At 34.0% G+C, this 18,049-nt stretch overlaps 2 pseudogenes; both read right to left on the bottom strand.

The window, feature by feature from the left end:
- Positions 1-2,368: 2,368 nt before the first annotated feature.
- On the bottom strand, positions 2,369-4,292 carry LOC132185586 (patatin-like protein 2; annotated as a pseudogene).
- Positions 4,293-8,065: 3,773 nt separating this feature from the next.
- LOC132185585 (patatin-like protein 2) lies at positions 8,066-10,440 on the bottom strand (annotated as a pseudogene).
- Positions 10,441-18,049: the final 7,609 nt, after the last annotated feature.

Genomic DNA, 18,049 nt, shown 5'->3' with positions numbered 1-18,049 from the left:
TGGATGGGATGTATTTACTATCAATGGATTTAGAAATTGGAGAAAAGTTCATGAGGAAAAAAATTATGCATTTTTGACTCATATTTGGGAGGATCCTTGTTCACCTCATAATAATGCTATGAAATCTTATGAGGATTTACGAAATCAATCACGGCATATTGATAAAGTATTGAATGCACAAAGTATCGAACAAATTCAAAATAATCGACTATGTGTGAAAACTTCTATTGATGCAGTTCGATGGCTTGCATTTCAAGGATGTGCTTCTAGAGGTCATGATGAGAATCTTGATTCAAAAAATCGAGGTAACTTTCTTGAACTGATTAAGATTTTGGCATCATATAATGATAAAGTTGCTAGGGTTGTTTTGAAAAATGCTCCAAAATCTGCAAAGTATACTTCACATACAATTCAAAAGGAGATTTTGCAAGTCATTGCAAGTAAAGTGCGAAAGAAAATTCATGAAGATATTAGAGACTCTAAATTTTTCATCATTGTTGATGAGGCATGTGATGAGTTTAAGAGAGAACAAATGACAATTGTTTTGAGATTTGTTGTCAAAGATGATTTTATACAAAAACGTTTCTTTGATATAGTTCATGTTAAAAATACATTGGCATTGACTCTAAAGAATGGAATATCTGATGTTCTCTCTCGTCATTGCCTTGATATTCAAAATATCCGTGGATAAGGATATGATGGTGCTAGTAACATGTGTGGTAAATGGAAGGGATTGCAAGCATTATTTCTTAAGGATTGTTCTTGTGCATACTATGTTCATTGTTTTGCTCATCGATGACAATTAGCATTAGTTGCTGCATCTAAAGAGGTGTCTTTTGTTCATGTGTTCTTTACAAATTTGAACTTTGTTATCAATGTGGCCAGTGCTTCATGCAAACGTCATGATCAACTACAAGTTGTTCATGCAACACAAATTGCACATATGGAAGCTATTGGTGAACTTGAAACTGAAAAAATGGCTAATCAAATTGGCACTTTGAAATGAGCTGGTGATTCTCATTGGGGTTCGCATTTTAATTCTATTTGTAACCTAATAAGGATGTTTGATGCTACTTGTACATTGCTTGAAGGTGTTGGAAGAGAATGTGGTACTTACTCTCAACGAGGAGATGTTAAGGCTGCTTATAAAATGCTTACAGCCTTCGAGTTCATATTTATTTTACATTTAATGAAGGAAATCATGGGCATTACTGATGTTCTTTGTCAAGTTTTGCAACAAAAATCTCAAAACATTTTCAATGCTATAAATTCAGTTTCTATTGCAAAAAAAAACTTATCCAAAAGTTGAGAGATGATGGTTGGGATAATTTGCTTGAGAACATTGTCTCTTTCTCCAAGAAAGCTGAAATTGACATTCCAGATTTGAGTGCTCGTTATATTAAAGGTCGAGGTCGTAGTCAAAAGAATCACATTACATTGGAGCATCATTAATTATCATTTTGACATATTCAATACTACTATCGACTTTTAATTGCAAGAGCTTGATAGTAGGTTTGGTGAAAAGGCGATGAAACTTTTGATACTTAACTCTGCTTTGAATCCAAAAGATGCATATAAATCCTTTAAAATTGACGATATATGTATCCTTACAGAGAAGTATTATCCTCTTGATTTTTCTGAGTATGAGAAAATTAATTTGAGATATTAGTTGAGGTATTTTGAACTTGATGTGCTTACAGATCCGATATTACAAAATTTGTCTTCCATTGCAGAATTATGCCAAGGATTGGCAAAGGCGAAAAAATCAAAGATATATGATCTTATTGATAGATTGATTCGTCTTGTTTTGACTTTTTCAGTATCTACAGCAACTATAGAACGAGCATTTTCAGCAATGAAAATTGTTAAAACATGATTTAGCAACAAAATGAATGATGATTTTCTTACAAATAGTTTTATTATCTAGATTGAAAGGTAAATTGCTGAGAGTTTCGATTTAAATTCGATAGTTGATGATTTTGTACTTTTAAGAGACCGTAAAGTGTAGTTCTAGACACTTTTTTTTTTTTTTTTTTTTGTATTTCTATCTTTTTAATATAGTGTTGACATGTTACATTTTTAATATATCAATTTCAGCACATATTTATGAACTTTTATAGATATTTTTTGTGATGCATATATTGTGTGAATTACCAAATTTTTAAGGTGAAGAAAATTTTTAAGACGCCAAAAAAATTTTAATAGCACCTCCAATATAAAATAGCGGGCTCCGCCACGGTAGAAGATTACATTATTTGAAAAGAAAGATAGTAAATAAATGGTGATATCCTGTTGATACATATATAAGGTACACCGTACACTATTAATTAAACCTAGAGGTTGGAGGTGATTGATATTCCATCGTGTCCTAAAAACTTGTTTGTATTTGCTGGTATATTTTCTCTCGATCTTTCTTTTCTGTCCCTCGACATTCCTTTTCTCGGGAAAGTTCTTTTGCGAACCTGCAGTAAGAGATAATTAAGAGGAGTTCTATCTATAATCAGTACTCATGCAATAAACGATATTTATAATAATTATGATAACATATATGTGTAAGTGTGTGTGTGTTTTCCATACCTTTTAAGGGCATCCTCATTAGTGCCACCATTTTCGCTTGTTACAGTCTGACCCGTCTCCCAATTCACCCCAGATTCCGGTTGGTCCAACAGATGTTGCCCGATATCCACAAGGTTGTCCAGGTTCTCTTTTGTAGCTACATCAACTGAAGCTGCTGTCCCTTTCAACGTATCATCCTGACCACACATCACAAATGCATCAAATAATCAAAACGAAATTAATTTTAACCACTACTTCCATTGAAATATATAATTAATAAATTAAATCGAGTTCGGTGCATGGTTTGTGTTGAAGCTAATTACTTGAATGCGGAGATAATTCCTGGTCTTGCAATTAAGAGCTTGGAAGACGACAGAGATATGATAATCAACCATATCTGCACTTGTTTGTTGAAACACGTCCACCAATGGGACAGAATCACCTTGCTTTAACCAACCAAAAAGGCTACCCCAATTGGCTGCCTTGTCAACATCGTATGGTTGTTCTTTCTTTTCCGACCCGGTCCCTATTGAGATTACTAGAAACCGGCGAAAGTCCATTGGGTTGATAGAGCAGAAATCTGGATTTCCGTCCATCACTTGTTTGCTCACTTGGTTTATGGCAACTAATGTCTGGATCATCATGCATGGTGCCAAAACAAATATGAATAAATTAAAGGTCAGGTTATATATATATATATACCGGATTATTTGCGGCCATACCGTCATCAACAAGATTGAATTCTCGACCCTGGTTACTGAATTTGTAGGGAGGGAGATAAGTAAGAGCTGCGGAAGTGCCGATGCATATGTCAGACAGTCGAGCATCCAAATAGGAAATCTTCTTCACCTGCATGCATGCACCCATTGTTAGTTAATTTAATTTGATATCATGCATGCCCATCAAATTGACGACAAATTAACAACCTTAAAAAAAATGAAGAGAAAGAGAGAGAGAGAGATCTCATAGGATGAAAAAATGGTAGGCTGCAAATGCTTGATGTCAAATGTAGGAATAACAACATTGGTCATTGTTTTCCCCAGCCGAGTTTCTCCTAACTTCTCTCTTAAAATCCCATGAAGGTATTACCCATCATACTTGGGTCCTCTCACTAAATTAGATGCACTTTTAATTGATCCAAACAAGCCGCTGTAATTGAAAGCATCAAATTACGTTCTATATATTGCACGTGATCAGGAAATTAATTAGAAGTAGCAATTAATCGAGTGTATATAACCAGATTAATTAATAATAATTACCTATTCTGTCGGAAAATTTGAGGGCAGTGGTCGAGATAGAAGGGCTTGATATTCTTGGCAGCAAAGAGAGGACGATTATGTTTATCTGGAGCAGTCAACATGGCGGTTACAAGACCACTTGTGCTTGTCCCACCAATCACATCGAAGTAGTCTGCAAGCCTTACATCCTCACCATCCAGCTACTACAACAAAATTATACGTACACCATTGAAATTTGAAAGCCATAACTAATAATAATAATGTAGACATCATAATATTGTGCATGCATGCATGGACGTGCATGTATGTCTTGGATTTGGGATATATATATGTATGAAAAAGTAGAGTTATACCTAAAGTTGGGATTCAAGGAATTCAGGGATGACAGCAGGGATGATCCCCCTGATACCACCGCCATCAATGGTGAGAATGGTTATATATATACTTCCCATAAGTTGGGGCCTCAGTTTGGGAAGATGATGATCGACTATTCTCCATTATAATTATGAAATTAAAGTGTTCTAGCGCAGTTGCAAATATATATTAGGAAAGAATGCCTTGGGCCTTGTAAGTTGTAAGGTAAGAATTAAGCTCAAAGTAGTTTTCTCTTCTCACATTTGTCGACCTATTTATATTGTTCCGAATGGATACATGAATCTGCAGGGAAGATTCAATGGTCATGGGATGCATGCAGGAGGAACTTGAATATGTACTTGCATGGAGCCCGCCCGCCTTGAAACTTTCCATATATGGTTCAAGTCCACTACACTAAACCCCGTATACTTCATACAAAGAAGAATATTTCTGCAGAGAAATCTTCGTCTAACATGCAACTGTCATGACAAGTCGCTTATAATGCATTTATATATCTGAGACAAACAAGTTTAATTCCTCATGACCTCTTCAAAACTCAAAAGTACTTAGAAGTTTCATATTAAAGAAGGTAAGGTTGCTTATTCTTGAGTAATTAATGCTACAAATTATATATATATATATATATATTCAACAATATTGACTTGTTAATTACTTTAAATGAAACATATATTCAACTTTTTAACACTAATAATGATTAATTCAATGTTAATTAGCTGAGAGTATCACATTATTGATTAAATATTATATTGAATTATAGTATCTACAATTTCTCAATCTTAATCTCCTCAAATGCTGCATTGGAGATGAGTCACAAGGTAGTCATATTTATCTTTTTTTAATTACGTATTCCTAGATTTATCATATTTTTGTGTAACAAAACTAGTCAGATGAAGAACTTGAGAATGTTAATTAATTTGATGGATTTGTTTGGCCATATTAAAGAGATTTAACCAGCTTAATTATTCCATATATATATATAAAAAAAAAACTAATCATCTTCATCCCTTTTTCCATTAATTAAGAAACGGTTGAAATTAAGTCAGAAGGTTCAAAAGACTTCTCTAACTTGTAAGCATTAGAATTTTCCTACAAGGTAGTCTACTGGGAATGCTCTAACCTGAGAAAACCACTTGCTAGAAACTTCTGTACGTAATTGGATTATTCTTCCTTAGAAAATTAAAATGCACACAGAATTTGCTAATTAATTATATACTAAAAAATTTCACGTATATAAAGAAAGACTCTAGAATATAAATGTGATATTCTTGTTTACAGTTCTCGTTAGGTTGAGTATGTATCACATTTACCCACTTTATATATATAAGAGGACTAGCAACAAACTTCCTAAAGTCTATTCCCTTTCCTATGTTTAGGAAAAATCTCTAAAAAACCACAAAAAAGCACATACATCAGAAGCTTCAAATTTAACCAACATCAAAGGATATCTACAGTGTTTTCCAATGCATTGGGAAACACTGTATACTCCCTATGCATTATTAAATTATAAAACATCTCATTCTCTCTTCTTTCTCCTTCACATGTCCCAACAATTCTCTCTCCTCTCTCCTCTCTCCTCTCTCATTGATTGCAATGATAAAAAGAAATAATATTTAATTCATATAGAAAAAAAATAAAGGAATCTATTGTGAAGAGTTTTTTTTTTTATATAGGTAATCAAAATGTATTTTTATTCCCTAAATTGAGGGAAAATGGTTGGGAAGCTGTTGCTAGTGCTTTAAGAGGTGAAAATCTTTTATGCAAACTTCAAAATTAATGTGTTCTTTCATGAGCAATAACTTAAATTTTCTAAACTTTATCTTGACCTTTAAATTAAAGAATTATAATGGATGATAAAGAAGATTAAAGCTATGAGTAATGCTACTATTTATGCATATTTATCACACTAATTTTATACAAGTTGATGTGACATGTTTTAAGCAGTTTTTACCAAACATATGGGTGTCAAAAATTACCGGGGAACTGAAACCGAAACCGGGAAACCGGGGAGCCAATTCCAGTTCTGGTTGCAAAAAAACCAAAAACCGGGGACCCCGGTTCCGGTCCCGGTTTTAGGCACCCAATAAAAATCAGGAAACCGGAACCGGGTGCATTTAATATAATATTTTTTTTTAATATTTTATATATATATATATATATATATATATATATACAAAAGAGTCAATACCTCTATAACAGTGATTTTTCTTTGATGCTGCCAAATTGCCCTATGGTATTAAGCTTACCTAGTTTAATTAGTAAGGAAATAATGAATTTGATTTTGGGTTATTTTGTCTTTTAATATGCAAAGGTAAGGAGATAATAAATTTAAATTAGTTTGACCGTGCATTTGGATATTTCACTTCACTTACTTTTTGTATGATGGTGTAGATTTACGGTTAGGCCTTATTCTTTCTTTGTCATAGTTAAATTAAGAGGGTTATTTATGTCTTCTAATTATTTCTATTTTCCTTCTTTCTTTTATTTTTTCTTCCTCTTCATCCTCCAAGAGCCTCCTCTCTTTCCTCATTTTTTTCTTTTTCCATTTTCTTCTCTTCTCCCTCTTCTTCTCATCTTTCCTCCGTTTCTCTTCTTCCTCTTCACTTTTTGTATATGGTATGGATATTTTTTCGTTAGTTTGCTTTTATGTGCTTCATTTTTTGAAGATTTGCTTTTGTGCTTGATGATTTTTTTGGTGAATTTTGTATTAGTGAGTTTGGCTGAATGAATTGACAGTTCTTCAGAGGTAAATTTCTCTTTTCTTTAAGCTTTGGGTATTTGTCAATTTGATATTAAGGTTATTAAATGGTTCTGAAATGAAACCTTATGATTTTTTTCATGAGGTTTCATTTCAGAAAACAATTTTTTCATGAGGTTTCAAAAAAAAAAGGGGGGGTTAGCGGATTGGGTAAAAACCAGAACCGGCCAGTAACCAGGACCTGGTTCCCGGTTCCGGTTTCCCAAATCCAAGAACCAGGGTACCCCAATTCCAGTCTCAGTTTTGGCCAAAAACCGAAAAACCAGACCAGGTTGACACCTCTAACCAAACAAATGACATCAATTCTCTATAGTTGGGAACATAGTTCAAATCCATTCCACAATTGACAATTTCAGACATACACAAACCATGTGTTGACTTGCACCGAGTTTTTAATCAAGTATTTCCTCAAAAACTATTATTTATAAGGCTTAATTTATTGACATGTTCACCTTATCAGCGTCTTTTACAATTTTAGTTTTAGAGTATGGATGTTACTCATATTTAACATAATGCCTAATGCCTCTTGATAAATTTTACAATTTATGTGAGCTGTAAAATCCGTATCTCGTCACTGTCTTCTATCTTTGACCTAACCAACTACGTCCCCTATCTAATAGAAGTATGCGTTGACCAGTATAAGAATGCCTTGTGTCATGTAAGGTATAAGGAGCTCAGGTTTTTCTCTCACAATTGATCGATCATATATATATAATATCCACATGTATTTATTCAAACTTTCCGTGCATAATATCCAAACTAAACCCGTAAACTTCCTAATATATATTCACATGTATTTATCCAAGACAGTACAAAGAAGATATTTCCTGCGAAGAAATTAAATTACGTACTAATTAGGATGAGTGTAACTCTCATGACAAATCGTTTACGTATATTTTATATTTAATTAATTATTCCTCGTCATTAATAAGTCATGCAGCGGTCCATTGGCATTTGAAGCCCACCTTTTATTTAGTAAACCTTAATTGGGTTTTACATAAAACCCCTTACAATTAGTTGTAAAAGTAATTAGGAAAAACGCCCCTAATCTTTTACTTTATTTGAAAGGAAAGATATATATATCTTAATTTTCACCCAAGGGATTACATTAATTATATGAAAAGAAATGCCATGTATTGAGCTACAGCCCATTAGAATTTGCAGCAGACTTATTAGCATGGCGAAGCCGCTTCTCTTTAGAGAGTAGCCCCGCAAACCTGCAACAAATTAATAATTAGGTTAATTTTGATCATTAATTAATTATACCATAATTAATTAATTAAGGTGATCATAGTAGAAATTAATAAACCCTACCTTGTGAGAGCCTCTTTATTTGTCTCATGATCACCATAATTGACGTCCAGGCCAGTTTCCAAATTGACCTTGGAAACTCGTTTCTTAAGCAATTCATCACCAACTACAACAAGATCGTTCAAATTCTTCTTTGTGGCTATATCTACGGAAGATACTTCCCCACTTAAATTGTCATCCTGCATCCATCGGTTGAGATCGATTGTTATATATAAAGAAAAAAAAAAAATTGAACGGTCGATCAAAAGCTTTAATTTGATCAATCTCAAAAGATGGGCATGGATGGTATATATACCTGAATTCGGAGGTAACTTCTCTCACATTGAAGAGCTCGGAAAACATCAGAAAGGTGGAAATCCACCATATCCGCACTTGCTTGAGAAAACACGTCAACTATTGGAGTTCCACCATTACTAGTTAACCAATTTAAGAGACCCTACTTGGCTGCCTCATGCGCGTTGTATTTCTCTTCAGCTTTGGCAGACCCTGTTCCGATTGAAATTACCAGAAATCGTTCATAATCCATCAGTTTTATAGGATGGAAGTGAGGGCTTTTTCTGGTCACCTCCTTTGTTACTTCGCCAATGGCAACTAAAGCCTACGTAAGTCGTACAAATTAAAGTTAAAAAGTTGTTTGGGTGCGTTTATATATATATATATATATATATATATATATATATTAAATTAATTATTAATTTGATTTATTTATACTGACTGGATTATTTGCAGCGATGCCCCCGTCTATAAGGTGAAACTCTCTCACATTTCCTGCTGGATCTTTGGTTTCAAAGTAATGAGCTGGAAGATAAGTGGGTGCTGCTGATGTGGCAATGCACACGTCTGAAAGCAACGCATTTAAGCTTGGGTTTTTCTTCACCTACATGCACAGAAACACCAATATATATATATATATTCGACGTTTAGCTCCATATATAATTATGAATTTATGATTAGAATTATATATAGTTGATCGACATCGTTTTACGTCATCTAAGTTTGGGAGAAGAAGTTTGAACCTAGCTCGAAGCTGGAGAAGATGGTTGGCTGGAGTCGCTTGATGTCAAACGTTGGGATAACAACATTTGTCAATGTCTGGTTCAATCTTGTGCTTCCAAGTCTTTCTTTCACAAGGCGATGTAGATATTTCCCATCGTATTTTGGTCCGTAAACAGCTTTGATAATCTTCGTAGCATATTTATACAACAGAAAACTGTATTGTGGAAATATTTTAGGACTGTGATTTAGGTAAAAGTCTTTAATATCCTTGGCAGCATACAGAGGTCTATTCTTCTCATTGGGGCTTGTTAGCATGGCCGTCACAAGACCACCCGTGCTTGTTCCTGCAATCACGTCAAAATAATCCGCGATTCTTGCATCTTCACCATCCAGCTTCTGCATCCATCATATATATCCCCAAAAATAGTAATTAATTAAGCTCTACTACTACTTAAATAATTAAATTTGACTTAATTTATATTAATTGATTGTACCTGGAGCTCAGACTCGAGGAAACAAAGGATAGTGCCTGGGATAAGCCCTCTGATTCCACCTCCATCAATACTGAGAATGGTGACCAGGTTTCCGTAACTTGGAGGCTGGAGGGGTGCATGTGTTAACGTTGCTGCCACGAGGGACTACTGAAGGTGCAGCTAAGTGTGTTGTGTGTGTGAGAGCTAGAGAGAGAGAGAGAGCTTTTAATGATCTTGATGCCTCTTTGATAAAACCTTGGGGAATTTATAGACTCATCTTTCTAGCTCACTTTCTAAGTTCCTGCAGCCTTCTCATGGATCACGCTCCAATTAAAAAAAAAAGAAGCTTCAAACTTAATTGACCAGGTTTTACTATAACTAAGGAATTGAACCATATTCATTTTGATTGGGCCGTATGAATTAATTAGTCCCATCGTGCAACATACTTGCAATAATTAAATCAAGTATTTACAAAAAGTCTTCTCTATCATGCAATACAATATTATTTTTTAACATTTAATTTATATATATATATTCTATTGTAGCGATCGACAATATTAAGGTTATTTTCAACGAAATTTATCATCAATAAATTTCAACATGTTGAACACGACAAACATGATTTGCATATGTGCTAAATGTCATGTTTTAAATTTTTGTATCATCACTTAGCTATATACGTACCTAGGGCGGATTTAGCTATTGACTTTTGGAATCGTTGGGCGGCCAATGTCATTTTATTTATTTATTTATTTTGCTTATGGACATGGTCACGTACATGGCACCACAATGGTCCCCAAGTTTAAATTTTATTTTTAACTTAAAAAAATTAAAAAATTGGGTTTACTGATAAAATAATTTATTATAACCTACATAATTAAATAACTTTAGGTACCTCCAACCGTACGTGTTTGTTTAAGCTCACAAAGAGTTTCTCTTCCAGCAGAGATCTACATGCACTTTAAAATAAAAGTTTTACTACAATTTGTTACCGACCGTAGCACTTTGTAAGCCTTTTATTATTATTAGTTCTCTTATTTCCCTTCAAATAAGAAATAAGAAATAATATTTAAAGAAAGTAGAGTTGAATAGATCCTCTTTGTTTGAATGGAGAGGCTCTTAGAAAAATTCTTTGAACCTGTGCCTAGCTAAGTTTGGCTATACTATAGACCCTCTCTGTTTATAGACTTAATTTTTTTTTATTTTTCCCATAATTATAATAGATTAATTCTAGGAGTAACTTCACTTTAAATTTCTAAACTACGATACGATTTGACATATCCCCCCTCCCCCCGAACTTTGAAACTTTTTAATTTAGACTCTTGAATTTTCAATTGCAATTAATTTGAACCTCTCTATCAAATTTTAAACGTTAACAGTGATACAATGACGTTTATACCCCTGATTTTTTTATAAAATTTCAAATTTACCCTTAATTTCAAATTAAATTTTTTTTAAAAAAAAAATCACAATGTGACCCACGGGTGGGCCAACTTATGACCCTTTATTTTTATTATTCCATTTTTAAATTTTTTTTTAAATAAAAGAAAATTGAAGGGTAATTTTGTCTTTTTAGGGGTGGGGTTTTAACTGCAAAAATTGATGGATGGGTTCAAATAAAAAAATGATTGCAATTAAAAGTTCAGGAGTCCAAGTTCAGGGGTATGTCAAATTGCGTGATAGTTCAGGAGTCTAAATTGAAATTACCCCTTAATATTATTATAATTATGCCTTCACGTGAGTAAAGTATCAAACACCTTCAATTTGTATTTAATTAAACCATGCACATGAAATCAGATGTGGCATTTGGACCACGCTTATTATTTATTATATAATATTAATGTCTATATGTTTTATTTCTTAAATATTAAAGTAAAAAATGAAGATGAAAAACATAGAGTTTTCTATTATTGGTCAAATTTGATAATTGAGCGTGAAATTAATTGCAAAGACCACAATAAATTATTGGTTAACTTAAACACAAAGTGATTTTACCATTGCTCACTAGTCACTTTATCTTTAGTAATTCTAGAAATTCTTTTTGTATTACTTTTGTATCACTCAAAAAATGAGGTATCTTTTAAAATAATTATTTTATTAAAATTCAATAATGATTAATCACAAGCTCAACGATAATTTTAAGAGCCACATCATTCTTGGAGAGACAGAAGAGGGACTTGTAGCATTACTCATAGCTACTACCTCACCCACATCTCTTCCCCCAAGGCAACCATCCCTAGCCTTATCAATTTCATGTTAAAAAAGAAAAAGACTGAATTAAGTATATATATATATAACATTTTGCAAAACCAAATGATAATTCAATCTAAACGCGCTTGAATAATTTGTTAAAGTATATCATGAAATTTAAGAATAATAGTTAAAATAGAAGATTATTATTGACTAACAGAATATCACTGAGTTACGGTTGAAGTTTAGCTATAGTTAAAGACCTATCACCTAGCTAACCTAATTAGAGTAGAAGTATATTTGTATCCAACATGATTCTCCTATAAATAGAAGCATGTTATATTGTAAACAAAATTTAGAGAATAAGAGTTTAATGCAGCATTAGGGATTTATCCTATAAACATAGGTCATGTGTGACTGTGTCCTTATTCTTATTATTCCGCTTTATTATTCGCATTATTAGTTTCTTTCATAATTATTTGTTAAAAGAGGGAAAATTTTGTTGGGTGTTTATTCCTCGTCTTTTTAATTTGTTTTTGGTAATTAAGTGCTCCTTCTTCATTTTATTTCGTTTAATTAATTCTAATTATTTTAATTTCTTTATGCCTAGCTAGTACACCTAGAGAAGCTGGGCCCCTTTTTGGCTAAACTCAACGTATATTATATAAATGTAATGCCAAGTATGCTTCAAATTAACACGGAAATTAAAGCATGCATAGTAAACGTGAAAATAGAATAATCTCAATCTATTCTATAAAAAAATGCTCGATTAATGGGTTAATATATAACACATCGATCGTTCTCGTCCTTAAGGTTACTGACAATATATACATCGTTGTCAAAATATATAGAGATAAGTATTTCATGAAAAAATATATCCTATATTTAATTCGGTGGAAGGTGGAGACTTGTAGTAATTAAACTGATCATATTCATCTATTTAGTTTTAACATTAATTAATATGCATGATCGGGTGAAGATATAATAATATGCATGAAATTAATAAAAATATACACGTTGTTTCTGTTTGGTTTTCGCTTTCATATATGCAGTAAATATATATATTTTTTTCAATATTCGTTCTTATCCAAAAGGTTTTTCTCGGGCGTGGAGTACTATTTGGCAGCAAGCTATGTGAATCTTATCCCCTAGCTTTACTCTTACCCCTCGCTTTGAAAAAACAAAAAACAAAAACAAAAATAAAACAAAGACGTGAGAATCTCATATAATATGATCGAATGGACTTGTAAATTGGCCTCCAATTTGCAAAAGGAAAATAATTTCAAAATATTCATCAACTAAATTTCTCTTGCCTGCCGATTTAAACTTTTTAGTGCTCCAATATCTCGAATTTAGCTTATGGATTTAAGAAATTTCCATAAGGTCTAGTTGTGAATTTTATTAATTAATTGTCGCTATCACACCACGTACGTTTACATTGAAATGTGTTCAAATTTCATTATCATACATAATCTCATATCATGGCCAATCTTCACCCTTAGCTCAGCCCAATATATTTTATTCTACCCATGCTAAACACAAGGCTACTTCACGGGTCCGCCTACGCTGTCTATTGTGCTTAAATAAAAATTTGGAATGTAGCGCCCCATTAGCTTGAGATAAATATGAATTTTACAAACGATTTATTTTTTTACGCTCTCATCTAGGTCACGTCATATATACTATACTTCAGAGCCAGAAGGTGTTAAAAAACACACTAGCTAGGTAGTTATGTTTATGTTATCACTTCAAATTATTAGCTAGTCAAGTTATAATTTGAACTCTTTATAATCGTTTGTAAAACTCAATTTCACATAATAAAAAGTCAATATATATGAGACTTAATGCCTATGAGTGCCTTTATAATCCATTCATTTATATATGTTGGCTACTCACTTTCTCAATATCTCTTAAATTTTTTATATAAGATGAAATATGCTGAAGAAAATTGTCTGATATGATGTCTCTTATATTCAATAAACCTTCAGTTTTATTAGCAAAAAAATTAATAATAAATAAACGTTGAGTTTTATAGAAAAAGTACCCTTACAAATTGTAACTAATTAGGGAAAATATCCCAAATTATTTTCTACACTATTTGAAGAGAAAAATACTCTCTAATTTCGTCCTAAGGAATTACATTATTTGAAAGGAAATATACACCCTAATTTTCTCCTAGGAGATTACATTATTTGAAAAGAAAGATAGTAAATAAATGGTGATATCCCGTTGATATATATATATATCCTACACGGCTACACTAGTAATTAAACCTAGAGATTGGTGGTGATTGATATTCCATTGTGTCCTAAAAACATGTTTGTATTTGCTGATATTTTCTCTCGATCTTTCTTTTCTGTCACTCGACGTTCCTTTTCTCGGGAAAGTTTTTTTGCGAACCTGCAGTAAGAGATAATTAAGAGGAGTTCTATCTATAATCAGTACTCATGCAATAAACGATATTAATAATTATGGTAACATATATATTCCATACCTTTTAAGGGCATCCTCATTAGTGCCACCTGATAAAGCAAAAGAATTAATAGAATCCACTACCCATTGAGCTTCACCAAAAATTATGGAGAAGAGATTGGTTTAGGAAAAAATATTACCGTTGGCTCTCATTAGTAGAGAAGATATTCCTATATATTCCTAGTACCGTTGAAGACTTTCCATGTGGACCAAGACAAGAAAATATTCTATATGGTATATGGTGTAGCTATGCCATTACAGGTGTGGATGTGTGAAGATATTTCTATATATGCTAAAGTTACCGTTGAAGGCATTAATGCTACTATGGATGTGAGAACCTGCTGCAAGAAAATATATTTCCCTTTGTATTATGAACTTTCCTATAGGATCTAATATTACTGTTGCATAGTTAAGGAGTTTCCTTTATGGAACAAATTGTACCGTTGTAGGTGATGTCTTTCCTTTAATATTTTTCTCAATATATAGAAGAAAGATACGGCTGGAGTAACTCATGTTTTTGAGTAGCTCTTTGTCATTTCTAAACCACATTTGTTATTTTTCTCATGGTATCAGAGCCTTGAAGCCTTTTACACCTTTAGACAAATGGCTCAATCATCAACATCCTTCACCCTCTCTATGTCCAACCTGCATAACCTTATCACAACAGTCCCACCTAAACTCAACTCCAAAAATTATCTTGTATGGCGAATGACCATTCTTCCATTAATTCAAAATCTCAAATTGATGAACCATCTTACTCATGGTCCGCCTAAGGCAACAACAACAGATGAGTCAAATAAGGAAGTGCCCAATCCTGAGTATGAAGAATGGCAATCCACAGATTTACTGCTACGCAGTTGGATCACAGGAACATTGTCAGAAGAAGCTCTTGGGCACATTATTGGCCAAAATACTGCATATGAAGTGTGGTGTTGTCTCAAAGAAACTTATCTTCAAGGAACCAAAGAAAGAGAAGTTCAGTTAAAACGCGAACTTCAGATGCCCAAACCAGAGTCAACCTCCTTAGGTAATTATCTCACTCATTTTAAATCTATTTGTGATAATCTTGCAGCCATACAGAAACCAATTTCTGATGAAGACAAGACCGTGCAACTGTCTCATTGTCTTGGCAAAAAATATGATGTATTTGTCACAACCATGCTGTCTAAACCACCGTTTCCCACATTTAGTCAATTTGTCATAGCGTTACAAGGCTATGACATGAGATATAGTTCTGTGACAAATGAAGAAAAAGAGAGATTTAATCCAAATCTCAATCTTGCATTTTTTGGTCAACGAAATGGTGGAAGGGGTCGTGGATCGAATCGAGGCAAAAATCAAGGATTCTCTTTCAACTCCAGAGGACGTGGATTTGCTCCAACAAATCAAGCTTCCATTCAGTATGGTCGTGGGATTGCTCGTGGAACAAATCAACGATATGCACCTTTTTCCAACAACAATATTTTTGGTCGTTCTGTGCAACAAAAAGACCAGTCACCTCAGTCAGATTTTTCACGACCAAATCAACAACAATCACATTCACACTCAACTCCTCAATGCCAAATTTGTGGACGCACTGGACATACTGCGGTAAAGTGTTGGTATCGGTATGATTATTCCTATGATACAACTGACAATCTCTCTCAAGCCTTTGCTGCTACTACGATATCTAACCCACAGGATTCTGATCCAAATTGGTATACCGACACCGGAGCAAATTCTCACATGACCTCTGATCCAGGTAATCTTCATGATCCTCAATCTTACACTGGTAATGATCACGTGATGGTTGGGGATGGTTCATTGTTGCCTATTTCTCATATTGGTAATACTATATTAGATTCTTCTCATGGAAAATTAGAACTTCAAGATGTGCTCGTAGTGCCTGATATTAAGAAAAATTTAATTTCTGTTAGTAAATTAACTAAAGATCTCTCTTGTGCTATTGAATTCTTTTCTTCTGGTTTTAAGATCAAGGACAGAATCACGGGGCTAATCCTAGCAACGGGACATAAGCAAGGTGGCTTATATGCACTTCATGAAGGGGGAGCAATTATAGCTTTGGCAGCAATAAAATCTGGAAAAGCACCCGAGCCTCTTTGGCACCAAAGACTTGGTCATCCTCATTCCAAGCTTTTACAGAATTTAGCTTCTAAACAAATCATTAATGTCTGTAGTTGGTTAAAATCTCAAACTATATGTAGTAGTTGTCAAATGGGTAAAAGTTGTCGTCTTCCTTTTCCTTTGCATAATAAAATTGAATCTGCTCCTTTAACAAAAATTCACTGTGATTTATGGGGACCCGCCCCTGTTCCCTCTGTCCAAAATTACAAATATTATGTGATTTTTGTTGATGATCATACTAGATATACCTGGCTATATCCATTGAAAAAAAAATCTGATTTTTTCAACACCTTTCTCATTTTTCAACGTATGGTGGAAAATCAGTTAGGGTCCAAAATTAAAATTTTTCAGTGTGATGGAGGTGGTGAATTTGAATTAAATGATTTTTTATCTCATTTAGAAACAAATGGTATTATCCGACATGTCTCTTGTCCAGGAACACCCGAGCAAAATGGCGTTGCCGAACGAAAGCACAGGCACATTGTCGAAACAGGACTGACAATGCTTTTTCATGCTCAGTTACCCAAGCATTTCTGGGTTGATGCTTTCTTGACTGCTGTATATCTCATTAATCGGCTACCATCCTCAGTTCTTAAAATGGAGACACCATTTTTTAAATTACATGGAACTCATCCTGATTATAACTCACTAAAGGTTTTTGGATGTAGGTGTTTTCCTTATTTACGTGACTATGCCAAGAACAAGTTTGCCCCCAAATCCTATCCTTGTGTGTTCCTTGGTTATAGTCCTATGCATAAAGGTTATAGATGTCTTCATCCACCCTCGAAGAGAGTCTATTTATCTCGCCATGTTATTTTTGATGAAAAAATATTTCCTTATGCTGACCCAAAATTGTTGTTTTCTTCTGCACAACAAAATAGTATTTTTTCTACATTTTCAGAATTTGCAAATGGATTTTTCCAGTCTTCTTCTCCTGGACTCTTGGTGGACATCTCTGGGCAATCTCGTGGTGACATTACACCACAAATGGAAGTTGTCTCTTCACCAACACATGGAGCCTCTTCTTTCAATTTTCAACAGCCCATGGACTCCACAATTGTTCATGTTTGCAACAACGAGAATGCTCCATCTCTAGTGCGTGATTTATCCCATGATGACCCAAGCCACTCGCCAGCTAGAGGGGTCTTAGACTCGTGTAGCAGTCCACCAAATGACACCACCCAGAACGCTCCAACCGCCAACACAGCTAACAGCAATGATGTTCCCATTGTCTCCTCACCTGAAAGTTCTCAGCTTGATTGCTCTTCTATGGACACTTCCTCAAACAACACTCCAGTGCTCCCTTCATCGATCTCTGTTCACCCGGGCGAATTATACATTGATTTGCCTCAACTTCCCGTGAAATCATGCACTAGCAGCTCCTCATCTCTCAATGTTCATCCGATGATCACTCGGCGTAAAGCCCGTACACACCTTGGCCTAATCAGTTCACGCTCATCATCTCCCTTGGAGCCTCGTAATCTCTCTTCAGCTCTACAAAGTCCTCATTGGCTCCAAGCTATGCGAGAGGAGCTAACTGCTCTTCATCACCAACACAC

This window comes from Corylus avellana, chromosome ca6 (genome assembly GCF_901000735.1).
Source record: "Corylus avellana chromosome ca6, CavTom2PMs-1.0".
In the NCBI taxonomy this organism is placed as follows: Eukaryota; Viridiplantae; Streptophyta; class Magnoliopsida; order Fagales; family Betulaceae; genus Corylus; species Corylus avellana.
The sequence above is the reverse complement of the archived record's forward strand: the minus strand, read 5'-3'. Positions and strand labels throughout refer to the sequence as shown.